This window comes from Maniola hyperantus, chromosome Z, assembly GCF_902806685.2.
Source record: "Maniola hyperantus chromosome Z, iAphHyp1.2, whole genome shotgun sequence".
Classification (NCBI taxonomy): domain Eukaryota; kingdom Metazoa; phylum Arthropoda; class Insecta; order Lepidoptera; family Nymphalidae; genus Maniola; species Maniola hyperantus.
In genome coordinates, this window is record NC_048564.1 from 14,218,632 (window position 1) to 14,230,616 (window position 11,985).

Consider the following 11,985-nt stretch of genomic DNA (forward strand, 5'->3'; position numbering starts at 1 on the left):
TTTATAGGCTCGTCAGCACCAGAAGTATGTTATTATGATCGAGATTGAAGACTAAACCACCAAAAGTAACCTTAGGTAATGGTTAACCGGATACGTCAGGATTACAACCTTTAGATTAACCGAGCCTTCGTGGGCATACTAACATCATTCTTGCACACTACGAGAGATATCACAGACTACCCTCAACTATTAACCTACCGTCAATAACGAGTCATGATAACAACGTCTCTTATGAGACTAGACATCGCTAACTAACACTAGCTAAGTCCCTACCTAGCGACCGGCTCCAACCATCCCCATACCGGCCCCAGACCAACCAGCTAACCTAGCACACCACACTTAGTTCAATTAACTTCAACTACAACAATCACGTTTGTCTAATACAAATTGGAACGATACAAGAAGGACTTACCAGATAAACAGCTATTCAACACACACTATACCATCATTCACACAATCACGTCACTTTCCACAACCTAGTACTGAACCTTTAACAACTGAAACCACATTAGGTCACAACAACAATGATAATAATAAAACCTACAGTACGATACACATAGTATCCACTGATAAGTGCCCTCGGCAAGAGCCACACGAATAATGTCTCGTGACACACTGCGCATCTCATTTTATAATCCCACAATGACGGTGGGGACGATGACGCGATGTTTAATGAGCAAAGTGTTTACAATTAAATGGCGGCGAGCCTACACGGCCATTCTGACATGCGTACGTCCTCGTACGCCAAGTATAACAACGTATGTGAGGACCAAAACCATAACCACAAAATCATTTTACCGCTCGTCCATCCTGACTAACTACTAACCGTCATTGAACACTTTTCACATTCAAATCATTATACAACAATAAATGAAGCGAACATAATGACTCTAGTACTACAACTATTCCCCAGCGGAGTGTGGACCAGACATCCCTTGCTACCCAAACTCTTTACATTTCTTTTAAAGAATTGTCACATAATGATGTTGGTTATGATTCTGACTATCACGGCTATTTCTAAGCCAAAGAATCTTTCAACAATTATTATAAAGGTGGAACAACCTAACTTGGTTAAGAAATCACTTTCAACTGATCGTTTGTCTAAAGGCAATAACAAACTGCAACAAACTAAGCGAGTATTAACTCTGAGTTTAGATGAACTAAAACGTACACGTAAGAAACTATTAACTGACGCGTTACCACGCGGAAGACTGCCAAAGACTAAATAATTAAACCAATTTTAAATTACACTTCATTTGATTAGAGCGCAATTGCTATTGCAACTTCAAAATCAATTAACTATCTAAACAATTTTTTTTTATTTGAACTTCTAAATCAAATCTACCACTGGTTCTGAACGCCACGACCTAGCGAGAAGAACCAGCAAGAAACTCGATGTCATCTAACTAAACTTTACAAACAAAAAGTTTTTTTTTTGTTGGTTGTATGTTTGGGTCCATGATCTTATACCATCATCTAACACGACTACGGAGTCTAAGACTAGCGCCATCACGGCCATTCTGACACGCGACCGTCCTCGGGCGCTAGTATGATCAAGCGCGCACAATTTCCAATCATCAAGTAGGTACTACAAGCCGCAGTTTAGACAAAAAGAAACAAGGTATCCATTCGACCAGGATCAACTATCATCTGGACTGAGCAAGTGTGTCCCTCCAACCAGCTCTTTTGAGCGTGGCCCGGACGACACCCCTCAACCAGGCTAGACTCATAACATCTGGAAGCAGTGTGTCCCCTCAACCAACTCTTACGAGTGTGGCCCGGACGACACTCTTACCAGGATAAACTCACACCATCTGGAAGAAGTGTGTCCCCTCAACCAACTCTTACGAGTCTGGCCCGGACGACACTCTTACCAGGATAAACTCACACCATCTGGAAGAAGTGTGTCCCCTCAACCAACTCTTACGAGTCTGGCCCGGACGACACTCTTACCAGGATAAACTCACACCATCTGGAAGAAGTGTGTCCCCTCAACCAACTCTTACGAGTCTGGCCCGGACGACACTCCCACCAGGATAAACTCCATAACATCTGGAAGGACACTTCCTTACCAGGATAGACTCATAACATCTGGAAGGACACTTCCTTACCAGGATAGACTCATGAACTTACTATAACATAACATCTGTCCTTATTACGACAGGTCTACCTATTCATACAACGATCTAACACCACATGAAGATTGATTTCTAATCTTATGTCGGGAAACTCAATTTGTTATCTCTCGTGGCAAAAATAATTGTTCAGCAAAAACTCATCTACCTACATTACGGTTACTCTTTTACAAAAAGAACACTGAACTGCATCAAAATTTGTTTTTATAACAACTGGCTGAGATTTGCGGGTAGTCTGAAAATTACTGTACTAGATTTTCGATAAGTTTTAACTTTTTGTACAGTAGGTACAGCTGTTTGTGATCATAATTTTTCACACAGTAAACAGCGTGATTGGAAAGTACTATGACTAAGACTACTTTTTATAGTCTTAACCTGCGAATTTAAATTGCAGGTATCTTGGTGAGAAACTTCATGACTAGTGGATGGTTAAGCGTGTTTTACATAGATGTGTTCATAACCTCAATATCAACCTTTCGTGGGCACAACGGAATAAATTCCGTTTTAAAATTGATCTAAAGTCTTATCAGTAAAGTATGATTCGTCGATCATAACAAAGCCTTTTATACAATTTCCAATATACAAAACAAGCTCATGGTTATGCCATCGGTTTGGTTACGAAAATGATCAACCTTTTTACAGGATGCATTAATTAAAAAAACGGGAGCTAAATTTAACTTTAAATTAAATTTAACGCAACTGCGGGTAATCCCATGTGGGCTTAGTGTGGGTAATCTCATGTGGGCTTAGTGTGGGTAATCCCAGTTCTGATTTAGGCTCGTCAGCACCAGAAGTATGTTATTATGATCGAGATTGAAGACTAAACCACCAAAAGTAACCTTAGGTAATGGTTAACCGGATACGTCAGGATTACAACCTTTAGATTAACCGAGCCTTCGTGGGCATACTAACATCATTCTTGCACACTACGAGAGATATCACAGACTACCCTCAACTATTAACCTACCGTCAATAACGAGTCATGATAACAACGTCTCTTATGAGACTAGACATCGCTAACTAACACTAGCTAAGTCCCTACCTAGCGACCGGCTCCAACCATCCCCATACCGGCCCCAGACCAACCAGCTAACCTAGCACACCACACTTAGTTCAATTAACTTCAACTACAACAATCACGTTTGTCTAATACAAATTGGAACGATACAAGAAGGACTTACCAGATAAACAGCTATTCAACACACACTATACCATCATTCACACAATCACGTCACTTTCCACAACCTAGTACTGAACCTTTAACAACTGAAACCACATTAGGTCACAACAACAATGATAATAATAAAACCTACAGTACGATACACATAGTATCCACTGATAAGTGCCCTCGGCAAGAGCCACACGAATAATGTCTCGTGACACACTGCGCATCTCATTTTATAATCCCACAATGACGGTGGGGACGATGACGCGATGTTTAATGAGCAAAGTGTTTACAATTAAATGGCGGCGAGCCTACATATTCATAACATTTTAATTACGTATGAGTATACACATTATATTACTACTTACATAGGTACGTTTTTTATTTAATTATTATATTATTTTAAAGTGTACTGGCGTTTTCTAGATCGATATTTAATAATAATATGCCCATACTACATACTAAGTACTACGTACTACATACTAAGGGCGGTTTCAGACAAGCGTTGTATACGCGCGTATGAGCTCGTTTTTGGAAGCGCATGTAGGCGCGTATAGGCGCGCCTTTTGGCACACACTCAACTCGTACGAGCGTTAACGCGCTTTTAAGCTCGTATAACCGCGAGCTGCGAGAGACACCTCCCCGCAACACCACCGGTTCGAGCGCACACGCCGAAATATGCCCGTATACGTGAGTCCGGTTTTTTGAAGCGCGTTATGTAGCGCGCGTGTAAGCGCGTATGCTGAAATGACCGTATACGCGCAAAAAATACGCTAGTCTGAAACCGCCCTAACAGCAGTGAGTTGGGAAACATCTTCCTATATTTATAGGAAGGAGATATTAAAGCGTCTATGGCTGAAATTAATAACCAAGCTATCTCGTTCTGTCGATAAGTTACTAAAGTTAGTAATTTTGAATAAAAAAAACCAGTACATTTTTGACTGTACTTTAGTTAACGTTGTTAAAGGCACAAAGAATTGGAAACAAGTGTAGGTACAAGTAGGTCTTTAAATTTTTCAGTTTTAATCAGAAACGGTATTTTTGGTAAGTAGTTTTTTAATGTTATGTATTAAAAATTACAATACCTGAAGATAAAAAATTTTGTTTTTGTTTATTATCATAGTTTATTTTAAATAAATATATTGTAATTTCCAGGTTTCCATTTTTGGCTTGGCTCTGTCCTCTTAAGTTACCTCAGATTACAGATAGGTTGTTAATTTCAGCTGTTAGATAGTGTCTGAAGGTAAAAAAATTCATATACACATAACAGACGCTGCAACATAAGCCTTGTTTATGATAATTGTATAAGTATATATGATAATTATACTAAAATACCATTTATCAATGTTATAATTCAACATTCATTCTAGATATTTTATACCCTCATTGAATATTAGTGCACTCAGATGTAAAGGCACTTAGTACTCTTCTTCAACACTTTTGTTCAATTGCAAATCGTTATATTTTTTAATATTAGGTGTACTTATAATTTATTTAGGTTATATAGATGATTATATGTGGTCAGATGTTTGAGTGCAGATATTCAGCTCTCTCTGAAACGAAATTCTAAAATATATTATATCTAGTTAGTAGATTGTATAGAGAGGGATGCTTATATGTAAGTAGTAGATTTTAAGTATCAAAGCGTTAAATTTATATCAGCAAAATCATTTACATATAATACGTTATATAATACGTTACCTTTCTAAGGGGTAGGTCCACCACGGGGTCGAAGTCATTACGGCTTTAAAATATATAACATTAATAAGTAGGCGTTTCTATGTAGCATCGGAGTTATATTATAAAAACACTTGTCTTATCTGGACGATGACATCATTCCTTATATAAAATATTATAGATAATATTATGTTATTAATAAAAATAACACCAAACTTCCAATATAATAATAGCAATAATAGAGTAAAAAGTACAAATCATATTATAACATAATATATTTATTATGATTCTCATGAAATGTCATAGTAATTTATGATATACGGTACGGAATAAAATCACTGTCAAGGCGCAAATATTGATAAGTATTTAAATTCTCTGAAATATTAATCAATCAGTGTCGAGAATTTAATTTTCATTTTTTAATTTTCAAGGCGCACCTGTATCATACAACGTTTTTCGAGAAATTTGTGAGTAAAAACAAGGATATTATACAACGCACATTCATCAATCTATATAAAATATAACTGTCTATTTACTTATTGCTAATAACGAAGAGGTAGTAAAGTTCACTAAAGTTATGTCCTCAATGCCTCAATATGCTCAAAGTGATCATAATATTGATAATAGTGATATATCCAGAATATACCTAGTAATTAGACAGTAGTTATGTAAATTTTCCTAATAGTTCGATTATTTCCATAGCGTAGATGTCAAATTTATGATATTATAATACTACAGTCCTTTCACTATAACTTTTCCCCTGATGTTATATTTGGCACCATTGCAAATCACACAATAACAAACCCTAAGCTCTAAGGAACAAAGCAAACAAAGCAATGGTGCCAACATGACGGCAGGGGAAAAGTTATGGTGAACGGACTGTATACAAATTCACCAATTCCAACGTAATAAAATATAGAGAGAGGTGTTCAAAAAAAGAGATAAACAGTCAAAACTAAACTTTTTCGAATACCGATAATAAAGTGTTTTATGAGTAAAGGATTTATTGTATTTTTATCTCATTTTTTTAGACCTTTAGGTCTAAAAACTAAAGCTACTAAAGTTTGTTAACACAAAAGAGTTTATTTTAGTTTTTTTTAAAGATGGGAAATAATTCAATGTGTCCAATAAATGGATCTCGATGAACTGGGGTAAAATCAAGAAGGTATTTTCGTGTTCGTCGTGTTTCTATCTGGTAACATAGCCTTTTTACAATATGATCGGTGGTTCAGTGTATCACTGGTTCACTGTTGAACATTTCACCATGCTCACAAGTTCACTATGTAATTATGCCTTAAATATAATTATATTTTATTATGCCTTAAATATAGCTATAATTTGTTTACATAATATGTAGTTGAGCAGCGTAGGTACAGTTTCATATTACATTTTTATAAGCACGACTTTTAAAAATTAGAAACGACAAGCATATACTAATATATAGAAAACGCTTTAAATAAGATATAATTACAGTACAAATATGGAAAAATATGGAATTGAACACAATAATGAAAACAAGTTCAAGTGGAATCGATATTCCATCTAAACGCACAAATCGCGTTGCGTTTTTATCCCTTATACCTACTTCTCCCTTGTTAAATTCTTACGAAATATGTGTTTCTCGATATTTGTAATTTGGTTACTATTGATGGTTTATTATTCAACATGAGAGTAATGGAATGCGTTACGGGTGGCAGTATTAATTCCATGCGTATAGAGGAATTTTAGCCTAAATTCCCGAGCGTAGGAAGGATGTTGCATCTAGAATCCTGAGTGAAATGTGGGTAACCGTTTGTCTATATCTTTACATAGTATAAAATAAAGTCGCTTCCCGCTGTTTGTATGTATGAACGCGTAGATCTTTTAAACTACGCAACGGATTTTAATGCGTTTTTCACCAATAGATAGAGTGATTCAAGAGAAAGGTTTATAGCTATAGTTTAATTCTCAAAAAAATAGATATCCCTAGAGAAATTGAAATAATGTGAATTAGGTCGGAAAAAAATCCTCTCATTTGAGAGTTTCCGATGCAATGACACCTCAATGACACCACATTAGTATCTACTTTGCACCCATGCGAAGCCGGGGCGGGTCGCTAGTAATTAATAAATAAATAAAATATTATCACAGCTACTTTAATAGCTCGTATACTGATGGAGGTTCAATCAAAATGGTTCGCAGTAAAAAATAAGTCTTACTTTTTGAAACACTCTTAATGGTAGGTATAAACATAATAAATAAATTAACACATTGAAATTATTATGATCTATTAATATTACAGAAGTATTAGTACTTAAAAGCTGTGATAGCCTAGTGGTTCGGACGTCCACCACCTAATCGGAGGTCGGGGGCTCGATCCCGGGCACGCACCTCTACCTTTTCAGAGTTATGTGCGTTTTAAGAAATTAAATATCACTTGCTTTAGCGGTGAAGGTAAACATCATGAGGAAATCAGGCCATCTTAACGTAATATTACAACTCTACAACACACTGTAGTTTTGGTATAAAGTAAACTAGCATAATATGCCACACAATTGGGTAATATTTCCATTTTATAGCACGCCGCATTGTCGCGTATTGTTGCTCTACCATAAAAATATAATTAGTGAGATACAAAAGTAAAACAATAGTCTAGATTGATATTATTGTAATGCAAGAACAAGAACACATCCGAGTACTTCCTTACTGTGACAAAGAGAATGTACAAAATAAAAAAGAACAAAATAAGTGCCTCTGAAACACACTGCCTTTGTTTATAATATTTATTTACCAACTCATGGAAAGAAAGAAGAAAAAAAGAAAACTTTTTTTTAAGTTGTGCAACACATCACAATAATTATGTTAATGCCTAATAGTTGATTAATCCAATACATATAAAGACGCCTTTATAAAATCTTCCGTGATTATAATTAACTAGCTTATGCCCGCGACTTCGTTCGAGTGAACTACATAAATTTCAAACCCCTATTTTACACCCTTAGGGGTTGAATTTTCAAAAATTCTTTCTTAGCGGATGGCTACGTCATAATAGCTGTCTGCATTTTGCATGCCAAATTTCATCTCGATCCGTCCAGTAGTTTGAGCTGTGCGTTGATAGATCAGTCAGTCAGTCAGTTAGTCAGTCAGTCAGCCACCTTTTCCTTTTATATATTTAGATAACACCAAGTAAAATAATATTATGATAATAGTGAACCAAACGTAAGAAATTTCAATTGTTGTAAGAACTATAGTTTTATAATAATACAGTAATGTTATATTACCTAATAAACTCTTAATAGTATCTAAATATGCGCTGACCATACATAATTTAAGAAAATTAAAAACTAATAGCTCAAATGAATACTACAAAAATTAGAAGTCTGTACCTATTTGGTAATATTACCATATTATTTATGTATACTGGTTCATATAAAAATAAATTATATTACCTACAAAATAGTTACTGCAACTCATTTAGATGTTGTTATATTAAATTAATATTGTTCAGTGCTAATATTATATTAATTAATTATTATTAGTGGAAAATACCAATTATTAATTAGTAAATGCTAGCAACACGTTACGTGTGAATATGATTACATAAAGAATATATTATTATATAAAAATTTAAAAATATATACTTACCCTCTAACAAATTAACCTGGAATATCGGTGGGATAGCTGTTATACTCTGTTTTGTCTTTCTCTGTCATCAGTAATTTGACATTTGAAGGAAAAAGACAAAACAGAGTATAACTATTCCACCGCTATTCCAGGTTTATTTGTTAGAGGGTAAATGGTTTACGAAGTTATAAGTTTGTTTAGTTAGGCCATTGTTCTCGCAAAAACATGGTCACCCCAAGTGAGTGGCTGTGAGCGAACGAGATTGCTGGCGTCGATCGTGCGTACTTAGTACAGTTATTACAGCAAAACTTTACAAAAAAGTTTTTTGTTAGGTGATTAATTGGTCTAGATAATAACTGCCTCGATGGTCTAGCTAGGCATAGATTGCAGATTTTGAGTTCTCAGATTCAACTCCTGGCTCGGGCCAAAAAAGTTATCGGTATTTTCTGTCAAGCAATTCTCAGAGTTGGAAAATTGGTGGTGCTACACTCCCGTGGCGCAGAAGTCAGTAAAGCCGTTGGTCCTGCGTTTGAACTCTCTCTTCATCATCCCATAGGACAAAGACATCCGGCAATAAAGACTAAAGAGTGCACCAGTATTTGCGCACACACCTGTGTGCTTATATATATATATCCTGCGTTGTTGGCTAATTCTCCGTAGAGTGTCCGAAATTCGGCCGGCAGAAATCTTAATACACAGACACTGCTCTGTAAAAAGCTTTTATATAATTAATTTGAAGAATAAAATCTTCTGAAAGCCAGAGAATTTTTGTAGTTACGAGTTAACATACGAATGCATACTTACTCGTATTCTGTACCCCTAGTACGATTTACCACATCTTAGCAACGTTGGTAGTTTTCAAATTCGGATCAGAATGACTGGTACGGACGGAACAGTAGAGTAAAATGGCCTTCAATCATGCTAATAAACACGCGAGGCTGGCTTATTTAAGTGCTTCGTGGTGCTGTCCAGCGACCATCTGTCCGCCTTCTTTTTATTAGTCCATGCCTTAAACCTTTGTCCCAGTTCCTACATGTTATATTTTTATTGCTAGTGCATCGCAAGTAGTACCAAATTAACTAATTTTCCTTTTATGTCTATTTTACTCTGAGTTTATTAAAGTGTTTTGATGGTCGAAATCCCAACTTAACGACAGCAGATTGAAATAAAATGAAATGTAATTATTTACTCACAAGAAATATTGTACTTAAGATGTTAACAGAATATTAATAATTTTTTTTTTTTTTTTTTATACAATAAAACTTAAAGCTAGCCTTATCTAATTACTATATAAATCATGACCGCGTGGAATGGTGCCAAGAATACTGGCTGCATTTCCGCGCTGGACAGCCAGGCTGATCCGCTGCGCAAAAAATGATAATTAATAATTATCCTATATTCAGATTCCTTCACTGTTACAGCAATCAGGCTATGGAACGCCCTTCCTCAGCAGGTACGACAAGCTCCGTCTCTTAACGTTTTCAAGAGTCGTGTATATAAACACTATCTAAAATGTCAGAACCCTTCTATGTAATGACACATTATTATATTATCATTAAATATATTATCCTACACTTAAAACATCAATATTACTCATAATATTATTGTTGTATATTTATTATTCATCTATCATTATATTATATATTAATATATGTATATATATTATGTATTATATATGTACCTGTGTATATCTTTATCTATATATTATTATTAAGGCATTTCTGTGCCTATTAATATACATATTACTTATATTATAATTATTATCTTTATGTTCCCTAACAACTTACGTACACCTTAAACCCAGTTTCACTAGCCTTTAAATCCTCTTCAACCTAGTTGCCTGGTAGAGATCGCTTCACAGCGATAAGGCCGCTGATTGTATGTTCTTCTTTTACATGTTTCTTTTTGTGTCTTTTCTTTTTGGTGTACAATAAAGAATATTAAACTTAAAAAAAAATACCTTTAAGTCTGTTTTACTATTGGTTTTACTCTGACTATAATATAGTATTTCGATGTTCGAAATCTATCCACGTTGACGAGTTGTGTAAACTTGTACTAACCTTCCTGCTACTAATTGTGTATTTCCATGAAACTTCATTCGAGCTATCATTTCATTGGCAATCGATGATTTTGAAAATGAAGTTTAGACTTATATCAGTAGTTTTATCAAAAAAGGTATAGTTCTTAAAATATTTTATCTTAATTAGCAACTCTATGTACCTACCTTGTAACTACTTATTAATAATTTTAATATGTAAAATATTAAAGAATAAAAATAAACTCATTTTTCAAGCAGTTGTTTTTATTTTTATTTTAATAAGTAGATAACTGACTTTATGTATTTATTTATTCAAGTACACATGGTGATAAGTGACGATGCAGTCTATGATGGAAGCGGGCTAACTTGGGAAAAAATCTAAAAACAACAGTTTTCTATATTCCCATACAAAAGATTCGTAATAATACTTAAAAGTCAATTTGATAATTTGTATGTCTTTTAACACCATACCATTAAGTTTAAGTGTTAGTGGAGGATTCCGGGAAGGCAAAAGTCTTAAAACAACACTACTGTTAGGCGGTACGAAGTTCGCCGGGTCAGCTAGTTTTTTTTTTTTTTTTTTTTTTTTTTTTTTTTTTTTTTTTTTTTTTTTTTTTTTTTTTTTTTTGTTTATTTGAAAGTAATCAACAGCGTAAATACATAATTATTATTTAAATTTAAATCTAGGTATAACAGAAGGCCAAAAGAGATTACTTAAAATTATAATTAAACTATTTTAACAGAATAGAGTTAGAATAAATGTAGGTATATACAATAATAAAATAAAATTACAACAGTGTGTGTATGATTGTATGTGTGTGTGTATGCGTGTGTGAGTGTGGGCTTATGAGTATGTGTGAGCGTGTGTGCATGTGTGTGTGTGTGTAAATGGGAGTGTATGATTGCATGCATATTTAGATGTTAGCTACTTTTTTTTTTTTTTTACGATGATAGTTTCTTAATTCCTTTTTAAATTTATTGTTTGATAGGTAAAATAAGTCAAACTCAGCGAACTGATTGTTATAAGTACGTACCAAGCGTGGAATTATAGAATTTCGCGCATAATTTGATTTAGATTTGGGAACATTTAGAAGGCGCGTGTGACGCGTTCTTAAAGGTTGAGCATTAAATGAAAAGGCTGAGAGTAAGCTAGGACAATCGATTGAGCCGGTTAAAATTGCTTGCAGTAACAACATATCACATTGTTCCCTTCTATGCTCCAGTGAGCCGATACCGTAGTGAGTACACGCTTCCTCATAACTATTAAATTTTTTAAAGTCTTTAAAAGCTAAGTATTTAAGAAACTGCCTATACTGTTTACCTATAAACACTTTGTGCACTAGTGACTAGACTCTAGAGCATGAAAA